Source organism: Hesperophylax consimilis, chromosome 12 (assembly GCF_061612785.1).
Source record: "Hesperophylax consimilis isolate HC1 chromosome 12, BYU_Hcon_1.0, whole genome shotgun sequence".
NCBI classification, from domain to species: Eukaryota; Metazoa; Arthropoda; class Insecta; order Trichoptera; family Limnephilidae; genus Hesperophylax; species Hesperophylax consimilis.
Genome location: NC_142847.1, coordinates 20,857,300 through 20,882,857, shown reverse-complemented (window position 1 = coordinate 20,882,857; position 25,558 = coordinate 20,857,300). Strand labels below are relative to the sequence as shown.

Sequence of the window (25,558 nt, the reverse complement as noted above, 5' to 3'; positions counted from 1 at the left end):
CGGCTTGATAGTCGATAGACTTAACATTCGACCACGACTTATTTTGAATGCTTATTTACTAATCGAATATAATATGTATGATTGAATGATGAAATGGTAGAAAAAAGACAAAATCTTCCATAGATTTTTCATCTTCCCATTTGGCCAGAAGCCTCCATTACCGCGGATACGCTTTGGGAAATTGGCAGTTTCAAAATAAAGATGTAGTAACATAAAATCTCTTCCATAAACTAGGTATAAAGCAAGCTCTAATTGCGCGCATAAACAATTATATTTCTTCTCCGAGTTGGCCAACCTGCTTTAGTGTCCATATGTTGGTTGTCCTCGCTAATTCCGTGATATCACGAAATACGTGTTTAAAATTCAAGGAGGAAAAGCGAGCATTTTGTGAATATGATAATTGGAATAAAGAAGGATTCAAGCACGCTGAATTTATGAAAAATATTACTTAACATGAATATGCATAGAATATGCATAGTTTTATTAGAAAAATCTTAACAATATTTATATACCGACTGACAGATATTTGTGATACTGTTGTGTTTTTCAGGAAAAAACATTGTTTCTGAAATACGAATTTCTATGCGAGAATGACACAAATATCTATAAACGCTTCGCACTAATAAATAAAAGGATTTTGTTCGTGATGTGATTGAATTAAAATGTTTAGTGATTTATTTAATAATGGCAAAATCAGATAGTGGCATCATTTAGATTAAATAAAATAACAAACTTTGTTTACACCACCATTTAATAATTATTATTATCGTGTTTCAAAACCAATGGTTTCTTCATCTGGATATAAAGTATATTTTTTGGTTATTTGTTTTTGGGGTGTTATGCCGTTTTGCGCTAACTCCTTCTTTAGCCAACGTTTCGGACAGCATTGCAGTGTCCATCATCAGGGCAGATGTGTTATTTCAAAATAAATATATTTTGTGTTTTTAGTTATACTTTGATGTTTCAAAACCAATGGTTTATTCATCTGGATACAAAGGATATTTGTGGATTTGGTTATACTTTCATGTTTCAAAACAAATGGTTTCTTCATCTGAATAGGTACAAAGTATATTTAGTGGGTTTGGTTATACTTTGATGTTTCAAAACCAATGATTTCTTTATCCGGATACTAGTATAGTTGTGGAAGAAACAAAGTTTATTATTTAAATGGGAGAAAACAATAAGATTTAAAATTTTCAATAACATTAGTTTGTGGAAATTATTTAAATTAAACAGATTTATATTTATATTTCAGATTATAAAAAAATGAATGTGTAATCAGTTAAGGTATATAAATATTTCGAAGAAAACAGTAAAGATCAATATGATATCATATTTTTTTAACCTTTTGATTCCCTTTGCTTTTTATTTTTATGAGAAATCACAGTATCCTAAATGAATATATAATTCCATTGATAATATCCATAATAATTTGAAGTCTGTCAAAGTCCATCGCAACATTTTCCGAACTTCAGATATTGTAGTCTCAATTTCTACATTTTTTTTTATTTTTTTTATTTTTTATTTATCAACTTTCAAAAATATATTTTTTACAATTAAGTCCCGTTAAACTGATTGATATCAGTTTGTCAACGGGTTCTTTTAACAATTACTTCTTAAATACATATACAATTTTAACAAGTACATAAAATATACACATAATTACATTAATACAAAAAAATTCTTTCACATAACCATTTTTTTAACATACATTTCCTTCTGTGAGTCAATTCACAGCTTTTTATTGAGTTTGGTAACATGTTGTAAATTATTGGAACGAGGTATTCTAGAGTTCTTTGACCATATTTATTCAGGTATCTGGGAACTACAAGTCCATCGTTTGCAATTAGTCTTGTATTATGAACATGTGTCACTATTTTATTATGTTCAGATTGAGATGTATGCTGACTCGCAATTTTAAGCCACAATAAAGCACGAACAGATAATACATTTACAGAGTTGTATAGTAATGACTTTGGTACGTCATTTCTTTGTTCGTATTTAGTTCTGTTTAATAATAATTTTACCAAAGAATATTGTACATTTTGGACTGAAAGAAGATTTGTTTTTGTTGAATGTCCCCATGAAGTTATTCCGTATCTTATTAGGGATTCCGCCAATGATAGGTATACTTTTTTAAGGGTATTTGGTGGAACAAAAAACTTTAATCTATAAAGTTTGCTCACTATAGCTCTAAGCCGTGTGCACACTTTTTGTATATGTATATCCCATTTAAAATAACAATCAATTGTTAAGCCTAGGTATACGTATTTTGAAACAAGTTCAATATTTTTGCATGAGCATGGTTGTATTACAAAGTTATGAATGCAATTAAAGTCATGAGAAATAATTTTAGGAGTTATGGTGATGTTATTATGAGGAGATCTGATGTGCATAAGCTTCGTTTTTTTAGCATTGATTATTAAACCTACATCATGTGACCATTTTTGAAGAGTGACAAAGTCAATTTGAAGTAAATTACTCGCTATTAATAAATCCTCATGTGAAATAACTAATGCAGTGTCGTCAGCATAAACGTAATGTTTTACATGAGAAAAAATAAATTTCATTGCAGTAACATATATTATATACAAGGTAGGGCCTAGTATGGACCCTTGTGGTACGCCTGCGAAAACAATATTTTTTTTGCTAAAATGATCAAAAATTTTTACACAAATCTTTCTATTTTGAAAGTAGTTAACAAATAATTTATGTAGATTTCCTGTAATTCCAATGTTTTCTAGAGTTTTAAGTAATTTACTATGATCAATCGTATCAAAAGCCTTTGAATTATCAATAAATAATACGAGTACATGTTTTCTTTTGTTAAGATCATTATTAATTTTATTTGAAAATTCTTGAAGTAGTAGATCTGTGCTTTTATTTTTTTGGAAACCATATTGATGGGTATCAATAATAGAAAATTTTTCAAGGTACTTTATTAGTTTTACAGATATATATTTTTCTAGGATCTTTTCAATTGCAGGTAAAATACTGATCGGTCTATAGTTTTCAATTTCACTGTGTTTACCACCTTTGTAGATAGGTCGGATTATGCTACATTTAAGATCTTCAGGTATAATTGCCTCCGATAAAATCATATTAATTAATAGAGTTAAAATAGGTCCTAAGATATTAAAGTGTTTTTTAATGTCAGACATTCTAATTTTATCTATCCCCGGCGATTGACTATTTTTTAAACTTCTGACTACTTTTTCAATATCACAAAGTTTTGCTTGTGTTAAGAGCATGCTGTGTGGAAGTCTATGTGTTTGAATATGAAAAGCTTTTTTGTCACATCTATGTAATAGTTGCTTAACATTGTCAGAAAAAAAGTTTGCAAAATTGTTAGATGTTTGCTCAGTCGTTTGTTCTTTTTTTAAAAAATAGTTTGATATTACTTGGTCGCAATTACTTTTGCTCTTCCTCCCTAACAATCTGTTTATTTCGTCCCACGTTTTTTTAGAGTCGGCAAAGTAATTTTTAAATTTTGAGTTGAAGAATTTTAATTTGCATGTACTGATTAATTTTGTAACTTTGTTTCGATTACATTTGTACTCTCTTTCATAAAATTTATTTGTAGGATTATTTTTCCATCTTTTGTAAAGTGTATCTTTTAATTTGATTTTTGATAATAAATCTTCATTTATCCATTCATTTATGGCATTAGGTCTGATTTGAGGTTTATAAGACTTTACTACAGTACTTTTTTCATAGATTTCATTAAATTTATTTTTAATTTTATTATACAGAGTAACGCAATCCACTTCTTTCATACATCGCCACATTGAACTCATTTTTATCGATAACTAACACAAAACAATAGACACATTCGCGTTCATCGTTCAAAGTCAAAAAATGACTGAAGTTGTAGTCCCTAGGATAAAAACCAAAGCAGTACTAAGATGGGACATACATTGTTCTATCCCAAGATGAATTGAACAATTTTTGTTTTCTCCGTTAATTGTAATTTTTTATAAAGGTTTAAACTTACAACTCCTCGTTTTCACCCATTTTGTAAATATTCAATTAACTACTAATTTTTTGAGTTTAAACTATGTACAACTATACAGCCATGGTAAATAGAACACATTGTCTCAGGAGATCTCTTTATTTAATATTAAAATAAATTAGTTTTTGTGGTTTGTGTTTAATATTGTGTTGAAAGTATTTGTTTGGTATTATTTTAAATATTCTAATAATGTATTAAAATGAGTAAAAATACATTTTGTGAGCAGTTTGTAGTTCTATTAGAAAAATCGTCAAATACACCAAACCGAAAATACAGAAATAAAACAGCATGTTTTAAAACATACAAAAACCATTTAAAACATTAAATAACTGTTCTGTTGATACAGTTAATTACGTTTACGCAACAATGGGTTTATTTTTGTTTGAAAAGTGTTTTTAATTGCAAAAAACATCATTCAGAATAAACCACCCCTGATCCGTTGGAAGGTTTCAAATTAATTATTTACGCGTATCACTGAAGAGATAAACCGATAGAAGCGTACGATGGGCACGTCTGGTATGCCTGAAGTAAAAAACATCCATTTTGTACTTTAAAAAAATCATTCTTGAACAGAAAATCATTTAAATGGCTTATGTAGGATTTATGAGTTGAAAGATCTCATGTATATCAGTTTTCTATCAAATGAGTAAAAAGGCTATGATCACACTTCTAGGAATTACCTTTACAGTGTCACGGGTACATTTCGCTGGTTGTGTACCGAACGGAGATTATGGATTGAACGCATTCCTTGTTTACAGAATTTAAACTGCATTTGAATTATTGCCGTTAGATAAACACTGTGGAAAACGAAACATTTCATGTTCATAAATAGTTGATGGTTGAAATTATTTGCCTGCACGCTGTTAAAGATCGGTGATTTGATAGCAGTGTTTGGTGAAAGGTTTAATAATGGTGGTAAATTTATTTTGTAATTTTTTATAAGTGATTTGTTTAGGTTATGGTCATTTAATTTGATATAAGCTGTTTCAGTTTCTTTTGAATCTTCCTCTTTCCGCCTCCTTCCCTTCTCGGCTTCGTACAGCCTCATAACATTACAAATTTCATAGTCCTACTGGCTTCGGTCAGTCAGGAGCTGTTGGGAATCATATTAAAAATAAGCGTGATAATAGCTTAAGACACCGTGTCTCACCTTGTATCGTAGATTAATTACAGATAATGAAAAACCATATGAAAGTGCCAAAAGTTCAAAAGCAGTGTCAATGACATCTTTGATGAGGGAGTTTTGTGAGGTTGAAAGTGTGGAGGGAAAGGATATGAGAAGTGGAGAGGGAATGGAACTATCTGGCTTGTCAAATCTAGTAGCTACAGCTACCGGAATGTTATGAAAAAAAAAGTTGAATATTGACAAACGATTTACTGTGGTGTACACAATGAGAATTTTTTTCTTCCTTTCCACGTGTGCTCGCAATAGGTGAATCAAGAGTGGACTGTAAAATATTGTGAACTTTGAATTTGACACAATTATGGTTGAAAATGGTGAACATGGAGTAGGGAAGGAACCCGACTTACTCCTTCGATGTTCTTCAAAGATGATGATGGTATGATTTCACTCACATGAGATATAATCTCACGCACAAGCTTCCATAACATCCAAGTTGGATACGAAACGCACTGAGGGAACCGAATTTTTTCACTTCCCAGGCCTTCTACCCTGAGTCGATATTAATAACAGCAATGATAACAATAGATGTTCATCGAACAGGATCCATCAATAATACTGGTTTGACAGTCACTTTTATTGTTGTTAAATGTCACATACACACACGTGGGTATAGTCAGATAATGATAGGTATTTGTAGGTAAAAATATGATGGAAAAAATGCAAGGACAGTGTTAAAGGAAGAGTAATAGTTGCGTCAACACTACGGGAATGTAGCGAGGATAGTGATCATTACCTGTGGTATCATTAAGTAGACCATGTGAAAATTATTTCCAGAACATTCATACTAAAAAAACTATGCAAGTACATATCCACGATTTTTCTCATTTCCCGGATTTATTTATTTATTTGTTGTTTGGCGGTCCGTCCTCCCTGCCTACCCCTGCGGGGAAACGGCGTGATGTTTAGTTAGTTAGTTAGTTATTTATTTATTTTTAGTTTTTTTTATGATTTTTTATTCAATGCTCGGGTTGTTTTTTTTTTTTTTTTTACTGTGAATACCTCACAAGAGTCCCAACTGCTCCCGTCTGGAGCCAGTGAGACTATGGCATCCCCAATTGGGGGATGTTGTGAGGCTGAAGGTAAGTGGGGAAGGGAAAGAGGAAGGTGGGGAAGTACCTGGCTATTCAGATCTAGTCACTAAACACGGCTAAAGCCATTTGGAGCAACGTTTCAATTCTGAATGGTGGTCTTACACCAGGGCGATACTGGTAGTATCTTCCACTCTGGAACGTGCCGCAAATAAACTATATATTATTTTATTTTAATTTTAATTAATTTTGTGAAATAACACAAATTAATCAAATAAAATTTATTTGCGCACGCCGGGTTCGAACCCGCGACCTTCGGAATGGCAGTCCAATGCGTTACCACTGGACTATGCCGGCCGTCAAAATGTTACCCAATTTTAAGGACGTATTGTTGTTTTTTTTTTATTATAATATTGTAAACATAGTGAGTAAGTACCTACAGATAATTTGTTTGAAAACATCAGTTTTGCAGCATGTATCAATAATAAATTCGAGAGCACATCCAAAATATATTCAATAATATTTATTAATTCCAATTATTTGCTTACAATTATGAATCCAAGCCATTAATTAGTTTTGATACATTCCCTGCTTTTCTGATAATTATTAGTGTTTACAAATACGTGAAACATGTCACCGGATCGGGTTACCAACGAGGAGCGTCAATGTTTATTTAATTAATGTTACTAAATGCTAGAATAAAAGCAAACAAATACTAGGAGGCCACCTGATTTCTCTAAATTACCGAAAAAAATGATTTTTGTTCTGATTTTACTATTTCTGTTCTATTGTTTTATAAAAATAGAAAAAACATCTTCTTGCAAGGAAATATGTCTTGTGACAACATGTTATGTGTATTCCCCATTTGAAAAACTGCAAAATCGCAAAACAGAAAATCAATAGAAAAGTGATCTATACCGATTTCAAAAAAAAGTTAGTTGCCAAGTTATGTAAGAACTTAAACTTAGTGAATACAAAAAAGGATATGTGTTCAAGAAACATTTTCGATATTTTAGGATATTTTTCACTTATAAAGTATAATACAAATAACCTCATTTCGAGCGTACAAACTCACAGCACATTTTATCGGTTAAACTTCACATTTCAGTGAAAAAAACAATATCTATCAAAAACAGAGATTATTTTTTACGGTTCGGAGAATATAAAAGTAGCAAATAAGAGGTAAGATGATGACCCAAGATGAAAAAGAAAAAAATCATAACATTATGACAATACTTGACGCCACACAGAGAAAAATGAGTGTTGCTGATTTACTTAAATTCGGTTAAAAACGTTATTGCTTCCTATTAAACTTTCAGAACATTCCTAATATATTCAAACACATGTTGATGTATCTCATAATATACAATGACGAAATGCAAAGAATATATTAGAATTTTTATTAACACATTCGTTTTCCGACATCGCGATAACACATTTGTGTTTTACTTAAAGTTTATTAGGAAACCTATCAAGTAATTCGTTAAAGGCCAGCAGTCCCGTCCTTAACCGGATACTGAATAAGTTACAGATTTTTAATAAATTAGCAATATTTTATAACAGTAAGTTTTTTCCGTGTAACTGCTTAATTTGAACAGATCCCAAAGATGCCATTTCATTTAGGTTTTGGTCACGTCTGGTCTGGATCTCTTTACCAAAAGAACTAAAAATGTAAAAAAAATATTTTTTTTAAATAAATACATCGCTAATGCAATGTGCGGCCGAAATATTTGAATAGGTAGAATTTATACTTCCTTATAAGACGTTTGAATAAGACCTTTCGTGACACTAACTTTGTAAAATGATGAAGCTTTTGAGACCAATGTTCTAATAAGTATTCCACCACTTAATACCTCATCTAAATACCCCAAGCTGTCCCAGGCTTTATTCATTGGTTTCTTCCCCCATAATAAATCATTTACAAACAACACTCATTCATCGCAATGGCACTTTCAAGTGAAGCTTTAGGCAGAGTAAACAAGCTGGAATAAGGCTGTTTTCCTCAAAGCGGTTCACTTTAAATTAAGAAAATTTTCAGTGGACACAATATGTGATAGATTTGAATTCAATTTCATGCAGAAGTCGCATAAAGCAATAATTGAAAAGGAAAGTCGAGTATATTATCATAATCTCAATCGATTTCATTGAAGAAGAAGATAATACTAATAAACCTAAACGAAACATGAAACAAAACAAGAAGCAGAAAAAAAAAAAAAAAAATAACGGCCACAGCTAGGAATTGAACCCAGGATCTCTTAAACCACTCGACCACTGGAATCTATTTATTTAGCGTCATATTTGTCGATACCATATTTCAAATTCAGATTAAACAATATCATATATAAATGGAAACAATTGATGTCCTTCACTTTATTTTATTATTTAGACAGAAAAATCATTAACTTTATTTTTTGGAATCAATTAATGTGTAAAAACCTCAAATTGTAATATTTAATCAAGAGACGATAAGCATACTGACTGCCTACATGCCGGTATGCGCGGATAACCTTACCGTCTTCACCAACTAACTCTCCAAAATACAAACTATCATTCAAGATAAGGAACTCTCTGAAACCATTGTTATGGTAGATTTAAACCCTCACCCATCTTCTATATTCAGGAATAAACTCTCTCATTTCTACACCGAATATAACTACAGTTGTATCGATATTGAAAGACTATCGAAAGACACATATACATATATTAAGGACCTTGGTATATTATTTCACAGTAAATTAACTTTTGTTCCTCATATAAACGAAATAACCAACAAGGCCATGAAATGCCTGGGGTTCATACTGAGGAAGATAAAAGAATTTAAAACAATTAATTCCTTCAAATTGCTTTATACTAGGTTGGTAAGAAGTAATTTGGAGTACAACTCAACAATCTGGACTCCATTTTATAAGACTCATCAGCAAAAATTCGAAAGAGTACAACATAGGTTTATTAATTACACACTTGGAATACCAATCGAAGAACTTAATTATACATATCTAATGGAATTACTAAACCTAAGCGATTTAACGCACAGTGAGTGACTTAGTTTGCCGTTGCAATATATCAAATGGCAACCTGGACGCCCTCGATTTAACGAGCTTAATAAATTTGCGTATACCTACCCGCGATACCCGTTTAAATGCTCTATATTTTGTTACCAAATCTGCCAATAATTACTTCGTAAACTCTCCAATTCAAAGGCTTCATACACTTTGAAACAAATATAGTTCAATCGATATCTATCATTTCCAATCGGTTTCCAAATTTAAAACCAATATATTAGAACTTTTAAAATAAAATAATAAACATCTAGCTATTGCACCTCTTATTGAATTATTTCCCCAAGATTGACACAATAATAGGTGTAGTCTTCTTGCAATTACTACAACTGCATTATTATTTCACATGTAATTACTGTGATCATTTAGCAAAAATGTTATTTTATTTTTATTTATTTACCAATTTACGAACTGGCTGGCTTATGGAGCCCGCTAGTTCGTGAATAGATAATTGAATGAATGAATAAATATATACACTAGCTTTTATGTGTCGCATAGATATTATGTTAATACAACTACTACCTAGTATGTACATATAAACTTAACATTTTTATAAACAATTTTCGTCGTTATACCTTAGAAGTAGGCATATTCTTATTTTCTTACAACAGGCTTATACCTACAAACTCTCATGTTTAGATTTGCTTTTTGTCTGGTTTTATATGTCATATGGTGAAGGTTATATTATTGCCTTACTATTCTATATTTATAATCTTCACAATATATTTTTTTATATAAACTATGTAAAATATGTATGTAAAATGGCAGACTGAACGCCCTCGATTTAACAGGCCACGATAACCAGTCAAACGCAGTATATTTGCTAACAATACTGCCAATAATTATTTCGTTAACTTTCTAACTCAAAGGCCTTATACACTATATGTCGTATTGTATCATGTTACTGCTGCCACTACCTAGCATTTAAATATAAACTTTACATTTCTTTTTAACTAATTTAAGTTTGTATAACTTAGGAGTAAGCATATTCTTATTCTTATTTTTGTACAACAGGTTAATACCTACAAATAATTATTGTATGCATTTACTATTTACTTGCTGTTATAATATGTCAAATGGATATGGTTATATGTATTTTTAATATTACTTTTGTGAATTTACAATCTTCAGAATATTATTTTTTTTTATGAACTATGTATGTAAAAGCCCAATGGGCGTATAAATAAATAAATTTAAAAAAAAATATATATATATATATATATATATATATATATATATTAGCGATGCACGCAATACCACTTCCTGGCTCAATTACTCTATATGCACTAATAATCTTAATTACAAAATAGATAGTCAAAAAATACACTATGATACCGACTGGTCCGATTACTATTATCTGGTATATGGTCCGAACTATTTTTAATACTCCGCAACAGCCTAATAACATAATTTAGAGAATAAAAACTGAAAAATAAATAATATACGTCTGTGGCAGAATGATTACTTAGTGTAATGTATCAAAAAAACTCCGAATCCATTTGTAATTCGGTTTTTATGTGTGACAAATGCGACCATATACAAAACGTGGACAATATATACACATACATCGTGGAAGCCCTAAGTAAAGCTGCCAATACTGTATTTTATCGGGAGAGCGATTAAAGCAACACAAAAACACATCGTCACATTGCCGGGTGGAATCGATAAGTTAAGGAACACTACGAAAATTCCAGACCATTGCGGATGAAAGAAAAAGGAAAAGGAAGGAGCTCTAATGATCAAACCAAAAACTTGAATCGCCATTGAAATTGATGGGTCCACAAACATGGAAGAAATTGCCAAAAATTTTCAAGAACCTTTGAAGATATCTCCAATAATGAAGTATCGACTGTCCCTAATATTGTGAAAAATGATGGACAAAACGTTTACCTCTCTGAAAGTAGTGTAATGAAGGCCATCACAAGCACAAAGGCCGGTAAATCTCCGGGACATGATAGTCTAAGTATTGAATGTATAAGGTACGAAAGTAGATACTGTTCAACGCAATCCTTAAACACAATCATCTACCGGATGTAATGACGAAGACAATTATAACTCCAATCCCGAAATCAGGACAGGCCGAGATGACTTACTCCAGCAATTATCGGCCAATATCTTTAACAACTATAACTGCAAGATTATTTGAAAGGGTAATTCTAAATTAAATATACGATAAATTAATGTCGAAAGATTACAAGATGGGTTTTAAATGTTGATTATTCACTAATATGGCAATATACGCGATTGCCGCTAAGCAAATAATATAATTGTACACGAAACGATAAACTACCGTATATGGGTGTTTCTTAGATCTAAGTAAAGTCTTCGACAGGGTCTATCATAAAATATTATGCGAGAAATTGAAAGATAGAAATTTACTTACAATATATATAAATACGCTGTTCCGATGGCACTCCTAGCAGGAAAATTTTGTTCGGTGGACAAGTACATACTCCCAGCCGATATACTTGCGGTCAGGAGTAAGGCAAGGAGGATGTATGTCCCCCATCCTGTTTAGTGTATACATGGACGAATTGTCAAGTCGCCTGGACATCAGAGCGTGCTGTCGTATTAACATTATATGTATAACTATCAATACAAAATTAACAATGTTTCTCTCGCCTCTGTAAGTGAAATTAACGATCTCGGAATTATTTTCGATTCAAAATTTAACTTTCTTTCACATGTAGAAACAGTCACCAACAAAGGATTAAAAATGCTCGGCTTCATTCTCCGAAATGGCAGAGACTTTAAAAATATTTCAACACTAAAAATCTTATATTCCTCACTTGTTCGAAGTCAAATCGAATATAATTCTCCTATTTGGTGTCCTTACTTTAAAATCCACTCCGATTCTATTGAAAAAATTCAGCATAAATTCCTAAGATACATTAACTATAAACTCGGTCTACCTATAGAATCAATAAATTACAATCACTTGATGAAAGAATTAAACTTACTTAAACTCTCAGATAGAAGACTTATTTCCGATTTGACTTTTATTTTTAAAATTGTCAATGGTATTATAGACAGCCCTGATATATTAAGCCTAATTACCTTCCATATACCCACTAGAACCACTCGATCCAAAATTCTTTTTAATTTCAATAACAATATCAGGACTGAGTCATTTAGAAACTCGCTTATACCTAGATTGCATGCAGTTGGCAATGCTTTCTCAGAAGTAGTAGATGTGTTCAACTGCACGGAATATAGTTATAAGAAGGCTATAATAACATACCTCTGTCGTAATTATCAATATTATTAGGCATAATACCATTCTATTCATAAGTTATCACAGAACCTAAACTATGCACTTACATCAGATATCAGACAGAAGAGTGTTATCTAATAATTTTATATACTTAATCAAAACTATAATTTTTCCCAAAATTGTTATGAGATGTCTTACTGACAGCCCTGATTCAAATTTTTTTTCAAGATTTTATTTTTGTTTAATTTTCAACATAATTTCTCAGTAATTATTCTGTTTAACATAATACTGTTTCGCTCCTGTGAACCACTGTAAACATAAATCATGTATATTGTAAAAGCCTTTTACGGCGTCTAAATAAATAAATAAACCACATATGCTACGCTGACGACATGATTCTCCTAGCACTGAAGATCAAGGGATTGAGATTACTGTTATATATTTTTTAAGAATATGGAAGGCAGCGATCCCGAAGAAGATGGAATTGATTGCGTTTTACCACGGAAAAAATCTGTACCGGGCTATACACGTGCGAGACATGGTGTCACTACCGAACTTTCCCGAAGGAACGACTCTGAATCCAATATACTGTTGCCTGTAGAATCATATTTGGATACCGAAGATACAGCAGCACATCGACAATTTTCACGGAGTTAGGATTTGCCAGCTTGATGAGACACCGGGTCACTGGAGCCAGGATGCGGCTAATGGCCTCCGCCAACACGGTGATGACCGCAGCCTACGAGCACCAAGCGCCACTCGCTGAAACTTACTAGCGCTGGGCCCAAGCTCACTCAAGACCATAGTTGTCCTTATTTGCTAATCTATTTTTGCATTTTCAATATCTATTGTACAATGTGTATATGTATGTGGGACGTGTGAGATTGCACAAGACAATATTAGCGAATCTCCAACGATTTTTTTAAACAGAAACATCAGAAAAAAATACGGGCGCATCTGGGACTTTAACCCAAGATTAAAATCCAATGCGCCCGTATTTTTTTGTAAATGATTTTTTTTTCACATTTTACATTTTTTTCAAAAATGAAAAATGATTAATTTTGAATTGAATCATACACCAGAGTAGTGGCTTGTGGAAAATTTAAAAAAAAAATATGCTTAGTTTTTCTAAAAATGCAAAGGGATATTATATTATGGGGCTTTATATATTTTCCAATGTAGAAATCCTGTAGGTACCTAAACGTATTATTGGGGGCTTTTGACTCATTTTAATTTGATTTAGGCTGACATTTTAAACTCAGCCTAAAAAGAAGCGGATTACTTTTAAAAGTAATTCAATATTAAATAATTTATAAAAAAATCATGACTGATCCATAAATCAGATGAATTCATCTCAATAAAGCAGCTTAGGACTGTAACTAAAACCCAGAAATACATATACCTACATAATTTCTCGCCAATACGAATTTACAAGCCTTTGAGCAACATTTTTTCTTCATTACATATTACTTTATTTTATATTCAATTAGGGAGACAATTTCGCTACCCGAGCAGCAGAAGACCCAGAGTGTTAGAATCATATTCATTTAATCTTGACATCAGGATAGTTCCACAATCCGGCCTAAGCGCGGTTTGTTTTACATATCCTACTTACAATATCAGTTACCCCGATACACGTACACAAATCCCTTCAATCCAATTCACTCTAATCCCCACAGCAGGGGTCTATAGTTTTTCAGAATATTAAACTTTTGACAAGAATTATTAAAATTAAAAACTAAGAACCAATGCAATTAGGAACCGCAGTGAAAATATTATGAGTTAAATATTTTAATTTAGATCAACAAACGCTGATTCTGGAGATATAAGTTTAATTATATATTATTATACATAGAATTTATGAATGTTAATTTAAAAACGAATAAAATACCATCCAATTAAAACATACCGTTTGGTTGGCATGACAACCTGCAGTTTCAGCGAAATCAGTCTACGGAAGTAATATATCTATTGTCTACATTAACTACGATATCAACATCAGGGTTGCCAAGTCATGGAGAATTCGACGAATAGCAAATAATTTACAAGAATTGGGTTTTTTGAGTGAAAAATTCGATTATTGCCAAGATTTCAAAAATACTAAATTTTCCTACCTGGAATCAATTCGTGGGCGGAGGCCACGTACCAAATCTCGTATAATATCGTGATGCTGACAGCTGACTGCGCTGAGAAGTCTCATTTACGTCGCTCCCAGACTCAGACCAAAGTTAGAATAGACACTTTGTGGAAAAATGATTGCATGAGGACTTGAACTGCAGAAAAATTTTGGCCCTATTTTCTACGTCAAACTAATGGTGCCAAGTGAGGCACGCCAAAAATAAAATGGCAAAAATAAATTCAGAATTGTATTGGCTTACAACTTGCATACATCATGATATGTAGATGGAGTTTAAGTTAATTATCGTATCACATGCAATAAAAATTAAATATGTCAGAATAAAAATATCACGTCACAGTTGTCATGTTTTCTTGATGACATTTTCATTGTAATATTATCCGAATGAAAATTATTGTTGCCTTAATGTATTATTACTTTGAGAAAAGTGGAAAGTGGAGAGGTGGTTAAACTTAATTCTAAACTTCTATTCATTTTCCCTCTTGGATTATTTCGACCCATCATATACTCTATGGTTTTTGTTATTATTTACCATATTGTGTATCAATACGCTTTGAAAAGTGTTTTAGCACTATTTACTTCATAATAATAAACAAAATCACACAAATCAGTTTTATGAAATATTTTATAAAATTAAGAAATTAGTCAATGGCCTTTTTATTTAACTTAAAATCGGAAAAACCGGCATGTCTTGTCTCCGTGCGGAAATAGGCCATCGTAATGTTAACTTACGTTTTGCTGTTTTCAGGACGCATTTCTAGTGACTGCGCAATCGACAGGTTCACAGTCTCTGTACTAAGTATTCTCTACGTTTAATAATATATAGAACATCCAGGATGACTTAAGACAGAATCAGCCGATATCGTTTTAGTTAAATTAAGGGATTTACAACTAAACCTAGGATATCTATTACTCTACCACCTTTCAGAGGTCACCGAATTTCAGTTTCGATTGTTAAGACTGGTAAGGCTACATCTGACCAGATTTTTGAACACGATAAACCTGACGTCTATAAACTTCCAGAGCGCAAATACATGTTGAATGTTGCGTGCATCTCTCTGGGTTCAGTAACTAACTAACTCCCTGCAGTGTAATTTTAAAGAATTTTGTCCGGCACCATTAGCTTATAAAAACGTGACTTATTTGAAAACTTGTTCCCATTGCTGAAGGAAAAACACGAGTAAATGACGAAGAACTAGCCACAAAATCTATTCATTTTTGTTGCAATGGTGGTCTAAACATACCTAATAATTGTAATAACCATGTCACTGAATAAAGAAAAATATATTGCGATTGTGTTTAAATCCAGTTGAAAGATATTTCGATTTTTTTTCGATGAGTCATCTCGCAAATACGTTTAATGCGATTTTAACGGAGGTGATATAGCTTCAGTGCTACTCTCATCAACTTCTCAAAAATTCGTATTTCACATGTGAAGGTCAGACAGTTGATTGCAGAGCTTACATTTACTAATACTTATTCTACAGAAAATAGTCAGAACTGAATACTAATATCTATATAAAATACCAATATATCCAATCCACTTTGAAGTTAAGAAACCATAAACATTCTAGGCGTTGTATAAATTTATTATCCAATCTTTAGACTAAAGTCCTTTGATTTCTCAGATTGAGTTTTTTTGTGGCCAGCTGCTTTAAACTACGTTCAATTGTCTTTGTGACTACAGAAGTACGTCCGGGTCATTAATATCATCATTAATGTTGAACAATTATTACTTCAAACTTGTCTAGCTCCACAAGTGTGGAAAAGGTAATGTTATGATGTGAAAGTGCCATAATTTTTGCAAATGGCGTAAAATGTCAACGTGCTTTGACCTTTATGTTGTGAACAATTATTAAATAAGTTGACAATAAACAATGGAGCGATACACACCCAAAAAACGCGGAATCATTGTTACTGCTTAGTTGACCAATTTCCGGTCAACTTAATTTCTGGTCTTGTTTTAACGCAACGTAAATTTTGTTGTCATTTTCCTCGTGCGCGAACAGTTAAACGTTTGGCTGAACGTCTCGTGTAAACTTTTAAATAAACTTTCCGTAAAAACAGAGCCCATTTTTTCATTTCTAACAAAATGGCAGCGAATTCACATTATGACATTACTTTGCCCCACCTGTATTTTAAAAGACAGATTCTAAAATATTTAAAAACTGCACGACACCTTTCTGGGCAGAAAATAATGCCATAATTTTTGTGAAAACCTGCATATTTAGGTAGGTATCTCCATAAAACAAATTGAATATTAAAAAAACGACGAAAAACAACTCATCAAAGTAGATTCGATGAATTTAATTTATGTGGTTTTAGGTTGAGGTTTGAGGTGAGCACGTTTAGCGTAGGAATTTTGCAGGCAAAACCAATTTTTTTTCATGAATCAATGTAAATGAATATTGAAGGTGTTATTTAAAGTTAAAATTATCACAGTTTATTAGTAAAATGGTTGGCGACCCCTGTTCAACCCTTCCCACAATAGTGTAACAGGCAGTTCTTTCCACTCCACTGCCCATCCCCATATCAAGTGCGACGAGTATTACACCCTGAAGCGAATTTGTCTTCAGGCGGTACTTACTTTCGGAAGCGCAAGACACTCCGAGGGCCCTTAACCCGAGGAAAGCATTTATCTCATTGTGCTTTTTTCTCACAGCTTCTACGAGAATAGTTTTGCAGGTTTACGTGAAAATCATTATTTTTTGTGAAGTCTAGTATTATGCGTTTTAATTTTATTTTTAATATGTATACGCATGTTCACCTTTTCAAAGAACGGAAGAAAGTAGAAACATTTTTGATTTAACGATTATTCAAAACATTTGTCTTCACAAAGTCAGCGGGAGTACAACATTTAAGTACCTAGATAAATAATATATGTCCATGAGAGTTTAATGTAAGAAAACAAATTTAAAGTCGATACTACGTTGTATGTCTAATAACAACTTATTTCTAGGATTACTGTACTAATTCGCTTGAAAATGTAAACAAACAAGATACGTTTCAGCCATGATTAATTACAACTGCTTAATCTCCTGGAAAATTTATATACGTGGTTTAATCCCTTTTACCTTTTCACAGTTGCTATTTTAGTATTAAAAGTAGATTGCATGTTTGCTGCAATAAGCTGCTAATCTTGAGGTAATAATAACATTATTATGCTCATAAAACGTGATAGCGAGCATTTTTAATTATTTTGTTGCTTTGAAATGTTCAAAACCCGCAACTTGCTAACTCAAAGCATTTTTACCGAGAATATCAAATATTTAAAAGAGATATAATATTGCACCAGATTTTTTTTTCGTGTATCTAACGACGGCCTCCGTGGCCGAAGGGCTCTCGATTATAAAGCCGGAGATCGCGGATTCAGACCCCGGCGTGCGCAAGTAAATTGAAACGTTGTCTGGAATGGCTTTTTCCGTGTTTGGTTAGAAGATTAAACAAAAATTATATTTGAAACCGCACAAGAGTCCCAACTGTCAGAACTATGGCATCCCCGATTGGGGTATGTTGTGAAGCCGAAGATAGCGGGGAGGGGAAGGAGATGGGGAAGAAGAAGGCGGTGGAGTAACTGGTAACTAGGAACTTCCACAAAAATAGCTAGTTACTATCAAGATATTGGATGTGCACAAAATTTCCGGAGTAATGGTTGGGTGTGTGGGATGAGTTATTTCGTTAGCCAAAACGAGATGCTGAATTTAGAAACAATGGACCGATATTGGTTTTAATGGAACAAAAACTACATGCACTAACGTGAGAAGATAAAATGTTTTTCGGAATGAAATATACCTTTTTGTTATGAGTGATGTTTAGATAATGCAGCTAAACTTAATACCAAAAACATATATTCTCTTAGACTTAGATAGTGGGTACACTGGTTGTCGTGGTTGGATATTATACTGGACAGGCATTTCCGTGGCTCCACAAGCTCCCAGAACCCTTTTCTCTCAATCTTTAATGCGTTGATTAGATAGTGGGTAGACTGGTTGTCGTGGTTGGATATTATACTGGACAAGCATTTCCGTGGCTCCCCCAGCCCCCAGAACAACCTTCTCTCAATCTTTAGTGCGGTGATTTACTTTTTTGTCACAGAAAACTAGAGACCCTTTAAAACCTATCAAAGTACGATACATGCAAAGTGTATTATTTCGGTTTTCTTTCGTTAAATATCTGTTATTTTATAGCTTTTTTTTCGGGTATTTTTTAACTTGATCGCCTTTATAAAAGTTTTCCCAGTACCAAACATAATTTTTATCATGCAAATATGAAACTCCATCGTGTTGTATGATATACTGTATTTTTCAAGCCATTGGCCGATATTGATGACAATAAACATGATATATTATAATATGATCGTGAGATATTCATGTTCATGAGCTCTTCGTTGTATCCAGAATAACATCAAGTTGGACAGAATCGAGCAGAGCTTGAAAAAGCTTCCTGCTAACAGAGTAGAAATAAATGCAAATACTTGATATAGACACGGAAAAGGTGGGTCCGTGACGGACAAAGGGTAAGATACTAAAAAAGGACCGTTTAATCATCTCGTCCCATTTTGCCCCTATAAAATTTGATTGCCTTCCTAAACTCCCCAAGACACTGTTGAGTAATTGGCCTTGCATAAATTCGAATGTTAAATCGGAATATTTTATTCATTCTCTCATTATTATTGTCGCTCCATTTATTTTCGCTTGAGGGCCGCTAAATATATTCCGCGCTTTTGGGGATGATGTCGTTTTAACTGTTGAGCAGTTAGATAAAAAATAACGACACTTTGATTTCGGCGCTTTTTGGATTCATAGGGATTAGTGGCGTTTATTGTTCAATTGCGATATCTGTGGTGCAAATACTATATAAAAAAAACGTAACGAGAATTTCTTATAATAAAAAAAGTGCTCAAAAAATTCACTATTTTACCGATCAATTTCACTCTGGCTTTCAGTTTTAGATAAATCTGAAAAATTTAATCTGCTACGGAGCTTTATTGAAAAAAGGTTCAAACATAATAAAGGACACTAAAACAACAACCACGAGAATAAAACAAACACAATATAAGTTTATAAGGTTTTAAAAAACAAATATTCACTTTTTTCAACAGACCATCTATGTATTTAATTATGAGTTCTGTTCAAAATATCAAATTCTGTGATTATCTGAGTTTTTTTTTTAGAGTACGGGATAAATAAATAAAGAATATTTTCAAGTAACGAATTTCTCTCAAAATACATCGTGGAAACCATTCAAACTTCTCGTAATGAAATACTGTGAAAAACGGTAACTGGATAAATCTTCACAATGATAATTCATCACCTCTTTAAAAAGTTGTATAAAGTCATGGAAAATGATGAAACAAAAAAATTATTAAATGGGTTATGTAGGTTAGGTTAGGTAAAAAAAAAAATTTCATCGTTTCTAATGACTTTATATCACTTTTCAAAAGTGTGTTGAGTTATCATGGAACCGTGAAACACATCTGTACACTTATCTGGAAAAAATAACCTTTTTTATAAAATTAGATTTTTATAAATTTGAGTTCGTCTTGTAATAAATATTGTGCTCATATCTAAGCATCCGCTGGATATAATCTAATCTGATATAAAATTCTTAGTAAAAGTATTATCATGAAAAATATTTTTTATTTAAAACACACGTTAATTATAAAAACATATTTTTTGAATGTTTAAATAAGATGATTAACTTAAATTTTCGACGAAAGATGGCACCTGTTATAAAAAAACAGTGTCGATTGTAACTGAAAACACAATGAATTGTTCAATTGATCGACGATTTCTTGCAGTTATTTTTGCAGTATTCAGATAGTTACTTACCCCATTTCAGAAGAAAGTGCAGTGAAAGTTCGCTTCAAAAGGTAACGAGAAGTTTCAAATAAGCCAATGTCTTCACAAAACAGAATGTCTTATTTTCATTTTATTCAACTAACCATTAACCTCAGCTTTAATTTCATGAAACTGAAAAAGAACAAATGAACAAAGCTCTGAAGTACTTTGATGGGTAGTATTTAACCAATTATTTCACCAAAGCATTTTCGTAAAATGAATTATACACAAAGTTCAATTTTAAATGAGAGAAAGTTAACTAACCCATTATAATACAGAGTCATTCTGTAAAGTGGAAATTTTAAAATTAAGAATTACCGTAATCATCGCATTCATGATACCTATATATCCAATTGTTTCTACAATTGAAGGAAGAAATAATTGCGAAAGTTAAATAAGTCAATACCTATTAAGATTCACAAAGCAGTAATGTGAATAGTATATTTTTGTAGTTAAGTATCTAGTACCTAGCTAATATTAAAATTACACATCAAAAAACAACACATTTCCAAAAACTTTCTGTTCAATCACTTCGTTTGAGTATTGCAATCAAATTTAAATAAATACTACGATATCCTTGAGAGCAGTTGAAGAATTTACTCATAAGTAGGACTAGATAGTAGTTTGAGAGGTAACCCATAAATTGTACATAGGTGTAGATAATACAAGGTTTGAGTCTATATAACAACTACTGAAACAAATAAAATAAGCAATAATTAGTCATCCGAAATACTAATACAAATTGAAAATATCTCCCGAGTAAAAATAAATGCCGCCAACGGTAATGACTAATTATTGCTTATAATTATTTGTTATCCTTTATGTTATGCATAAAACCTTTTCTTATAAACGTTAGTTTATCATTAAAAAATAACTATTGAAACCTTAGGGTTGAGGCCCAGTACAATTTCTACCGCCTGCTAAAGAAGCCATCAGAGATTTTTTTATTTATCACAAATATAGTCCTAATTATTTTGTTCATCCCTCAGTTTTATTTAAAGAGTTGAACCCGAAGTTAGAAAGTTCAAGAAATATTGAGACATTATAGCAAGCAATCTAACAGCTGGCTCCCTCACAGAGTTTGCAATGTGATAAATTGTTTTTAAAATGTCACACCACGTTCATCTGGTCATAATAAATATATTAGCTGGTACCTTAAAAATGAATCAATGATTTCAAAAATAGCAACCCACTGCCACATTTCGCGTGTATCTGGCTCCAATCTCCGGTTTCTGCATAAAAAACAGATCCCTCATCTTTAATGAGTACTTGGAAAGTGAGCAGATTATACTCGCACCCTTACCTCATTCCTCCCACCTTTCCACGTGATTGAAAAACATTAAATTCCTGGCACAGGAACAAAACTGAAACCAGCATTGAGATAGATTAATCTAGATGAAACCACCTACGAGTTGGTATAAAGCAGTAGAATGAATTTGAAATATGCCAGTTCTGAATGATTTAATTAAATTTCTACACCTTTCCTTAAATATCGAGTTCACAGTGTCATTTTCCAAATTAGCGTTGGAATACTGAGTTATGGAAGTACATTTTTGTTCTGAATGAAACCATTCTGAAAAGATAATATTTCTATAATAAAGCATTTACACAACCATAATACTAAATTAATGCCGGTTCGTAGTACCTAATATTTAAATTTCTTATTAAGTTATTTTTAACAGAGGTGAAGGGAAGATGACTCCACATAATATCTATTTATAATTTGTTATAAATTCCTTTCAACTTAACTATACCAACTTTTTAGTACAACGATTTATAACACTCGTTTAAATTATCGAACTGTCCAAACCTAATAAATCCCCTTGCCAATTATTGTTCGTATTGACCTTGCATACTTTCTGAAATGTGATCGATCCATTTACATTTTAGCATTTTTTTTGCAAAATATTGCCCATTCAATGAATTTTTTTATATATTAGTTTCACTTTTATTGACTACAGATTCAGATTTACAAAAACTACCAGTATTAGCCAATCACTTGAAAAATATTGCCATTTAATTCTAAAAAATTACAACATACAAGTCGTTGTAACATTTTGATACAACAAAGCCAATCTTTACAAATCCACCGTCGCAAAAATCCAGATCCCATTATCACCGAGTCACAAAGCGCCTCCGAAAATAGGCGCCCTTTCATTACGGTTCCGTGTAAAAACAATTGATTTATTCCAGGCGCCCATTCTCGCCGGATTTTGTGAAAACACTTTTCTCTTCTCGTTTTCACAATTGACTCTACGATCCCATTGTTGGGACGGAGAGAAGCAGAGAATCGACCTTCCATTATTGGGGACGCTACGAACCCAGAATCGATCCATTATCAGATCAGTTTAGTTTTACCCTACCCTAAGAGACCGGGGACCTAAGAGTTTATATATTTTTGAATTTCATTTTATTTGCGTATGTTGAGGATTTCATGTAAAATTTTGAAATAATATAATAAATATAAGCACAACAAATAAATATAATCTACGTAAGTGACGGTACGTTTCAAAATAGCCACCTCCAGAAAAGTACATGTTAGAAATTTTGGCAAGAAAACCGATATTTTGTGGCTTAGTTTGATCGCATATTTAAGAAATATTAAATGTTTCGATTTTAACTGGCCAGTTTTAAAAGCAACGTTTTGTAGATATTTCAATAAATAATGAATTGCCAGTGTAAGCTCAAAATGCCATTTTATAATATGAATGTAAATCAAATGAATAATTAGGTTCCAAGTACTTCAAATAAACGGGAACACACAGAAACAGTTTCAGGGATTTCAGGGAGGTTTCAGGAATTATTATTGAAAGAGACGATTTTGAGCTAGGTACCTACTGTAGCGCTCTTGTAGTAATATGTTTGCAATGTTCATGAACCATGTTTTAAAAAATAATTGTTAAACTTAAGGTGTTCTTTTAAAATTAATAATGTAAAGATTTAAGGTTTACGAAATTGTTTTTCGTGCCAAAGAAATGCTCAATTTAATTCTCGGAAGAAAATTAGCTTGTTAATACATTTACACAGAAGCAACATAACAATGCTGGCTTTTGTAAATTATGTAATGTTAATTAACGAGACAAGATCATCAGATTTCCAAAAAAAGGATTTTAGTAAATTAATATTTTAACAGTTTGATTGATAAATGCAACCCGTGCGTAGATTGGATACAAAAATCGGAAGAATCTAGAAATGTAAGAATAAGCTTTAAATTTCTATGGCCATAACGAACGATTTTTCCATTTTTTTATGAATACAAATTTTTGAAGTGAAACTTCTTTAGCCGCGTAATGAATTTTCGGGAACGTAGTAAAACCGAGTCAAGATCGAAACGAAAAAGCGGGTACCCCCACCACCGCTCACCGTTCAGAAAAATGGTGTACAAAATTCGTTGTAATTATTAAACAAGTTAAATAACGTATTTTCGCACAATTTCGCAAGTCCAGTATGGTCTAGTGGCTAGGATACCTGGCTCTCACCCAGGAGGCTCGGGTTCGATTCCCGGTACCGGAAATTATTTTTGGTCAATTTTCTGAGATACTGTTTTATTTAATTTGTGTTTTGATTATTTCAGGTGATATTTTTAAGAATTCATTTTATTAAATACAAGCAGTGACTTGAAAAAAATCATAAAATTGTTAATTTTTCAATATGGACTTTTGGCAGCCGGGATGTATTTATAATTTCACAATTATTTTAGGAATGCGGAAGCACATCATGCAAGATTCCCATTCTTGCGACCCGGGTTCGATTCCCGGGCAGTGCACTCCTTTTTGAAGTGAAACTTCTTTACGCGCGTCATGCAATTTCGAGGAGTAAAACCAACTCATGACCGAAACGAAAATGCGGGACCGATTAAAGTTCATTTGATGTAGTAAAAGTTTTGAAGTAAAATATAAATGCTTCTTAGCTCATCTCGACAACTGGCGTTGGTGGTGTAATGGTCAGCATAGTTGCTTTCGAAGCAGTTGATCCGAGTTCGATTCTCGGCCATGGAATATTATTTTTTTGTTTTTAAGGAATTTTTTTTTTTTAATGGTTGACCATAATATCAATCCACTAAGTAATATTTTAGGCCTGTAGCATAATTGAAAAGTTAAAGAATGATATAAAATTTTTTATGATGTTAACGATAAAAAAATGAAAAAAAACATAAAAAAACATAAAATTAAAATAAAAAATGGGCCAACGGCACGCGGTGTTCCCAAGCGGTCACCCATCCAAGTACTGACCGCGCCCAATGTTGCTTAACTTCGGTGATCGGACGAGAACCGGTGTGTTCAAAATGGTATGGTCGTTGGCAAAAGTTAAACAATATTAATTTCTATTCTACCTGCCAATAAATATATGAAAATTAGTATAAAAAAGCCCTAATAATATTGAAAAAATTAGCAAGGTGTGTGCGAGGTTGATAAAAATAATCATTACATACGCGCTTGAAAAAGATCGTAATTACATTAATAAGTTTGTAGGAATTTTTTTTTTCAATGGTTGACCATAATATCAATCCACTAAGTAATATTTTAGGCCTGTAGCATACTTGAAAAGTTAAAGAATTTTATGATATTATTAATTATAGTAATGATAAAAAAATAAAAAAAACATGAAATTAAAATAAAAAATAGGCCAACGGCACGCGGTGTTCCCAAGCGGTCACCCATCCAAGTACTGACCGCGCCCAATGTTGCTTAACTTCGGTGATCGGACGAGAACCGGTGTGTTCAACATGGTATGGTCGTTGGCAAACGCTAAACAATATTAATTTCTACTCTACCTGCCAATAAATATATGAAAATTAGTATAAAAAAGCCCTAATAATACTGAAAACATTAGCAAGGTGTAAATATTATATACCTAGTTTAACTCACTCTCCTAACTCATCTTCGCTGTCTACAGGCAGAGCGCACGACTGTGGTCGTGAAGAACCGAGGTTCGATCCCCGCTTTAACTAATTTTTTTTTTCTTTTTTTATAACTTTTAATTTTTTTTATCACATGCTACTTATAAATATGTCAATAGACAGAAAAAAAGAGAGAATGAAATGAAAAGAGAGAGAGAGAAGAATACTAGAAGTTTCACTTCTGT

General features: G+C 32.3%; 3 non-coding genes across 3 annotated transcripts; 1 reads left to right on the top strand and 2 right to left on the bottom strand.

Moving 5' to 3' along the window:
- Nucleotides 1–23,914: 23,914 nt before the first annotated feature.
- TRNAE-CUC (transfer RNA glutamic acid (anticodon CUC)) lies at nt 23,915–23,986 on the top strand. Its single transcript has one exon. It is a non-coding gene; the product is annotated as a tRNA-Glu (tRNA).
- A 670-nt stretch (nt 23,987–24,656) lies between these two features.
- Nucleotides 24,657–24,775, bottom strand: LOC149419312 (5S ribosomal RNA). Its single transcript, XR_016302923.1, has one exon. It is a non-coding gene; the product is annotated as a 5S ribosomal RNA (ribosomal RNA).
- Nucleotides 24,776–25,097: 322 nt separating this feature from the next.
- Nucleotides 25,098–25,216, bottom strand: LOC149419311 (5S ribosomal RNA). The gene has a single exon (XR_016302964.1). It is a non-coding gene; the product is annotated as a 5S ribosomal RNA (ribosomal RNA).
- Between the last annotated feature and the right edge of the window lie 342 nt (nt 25,217–25,558).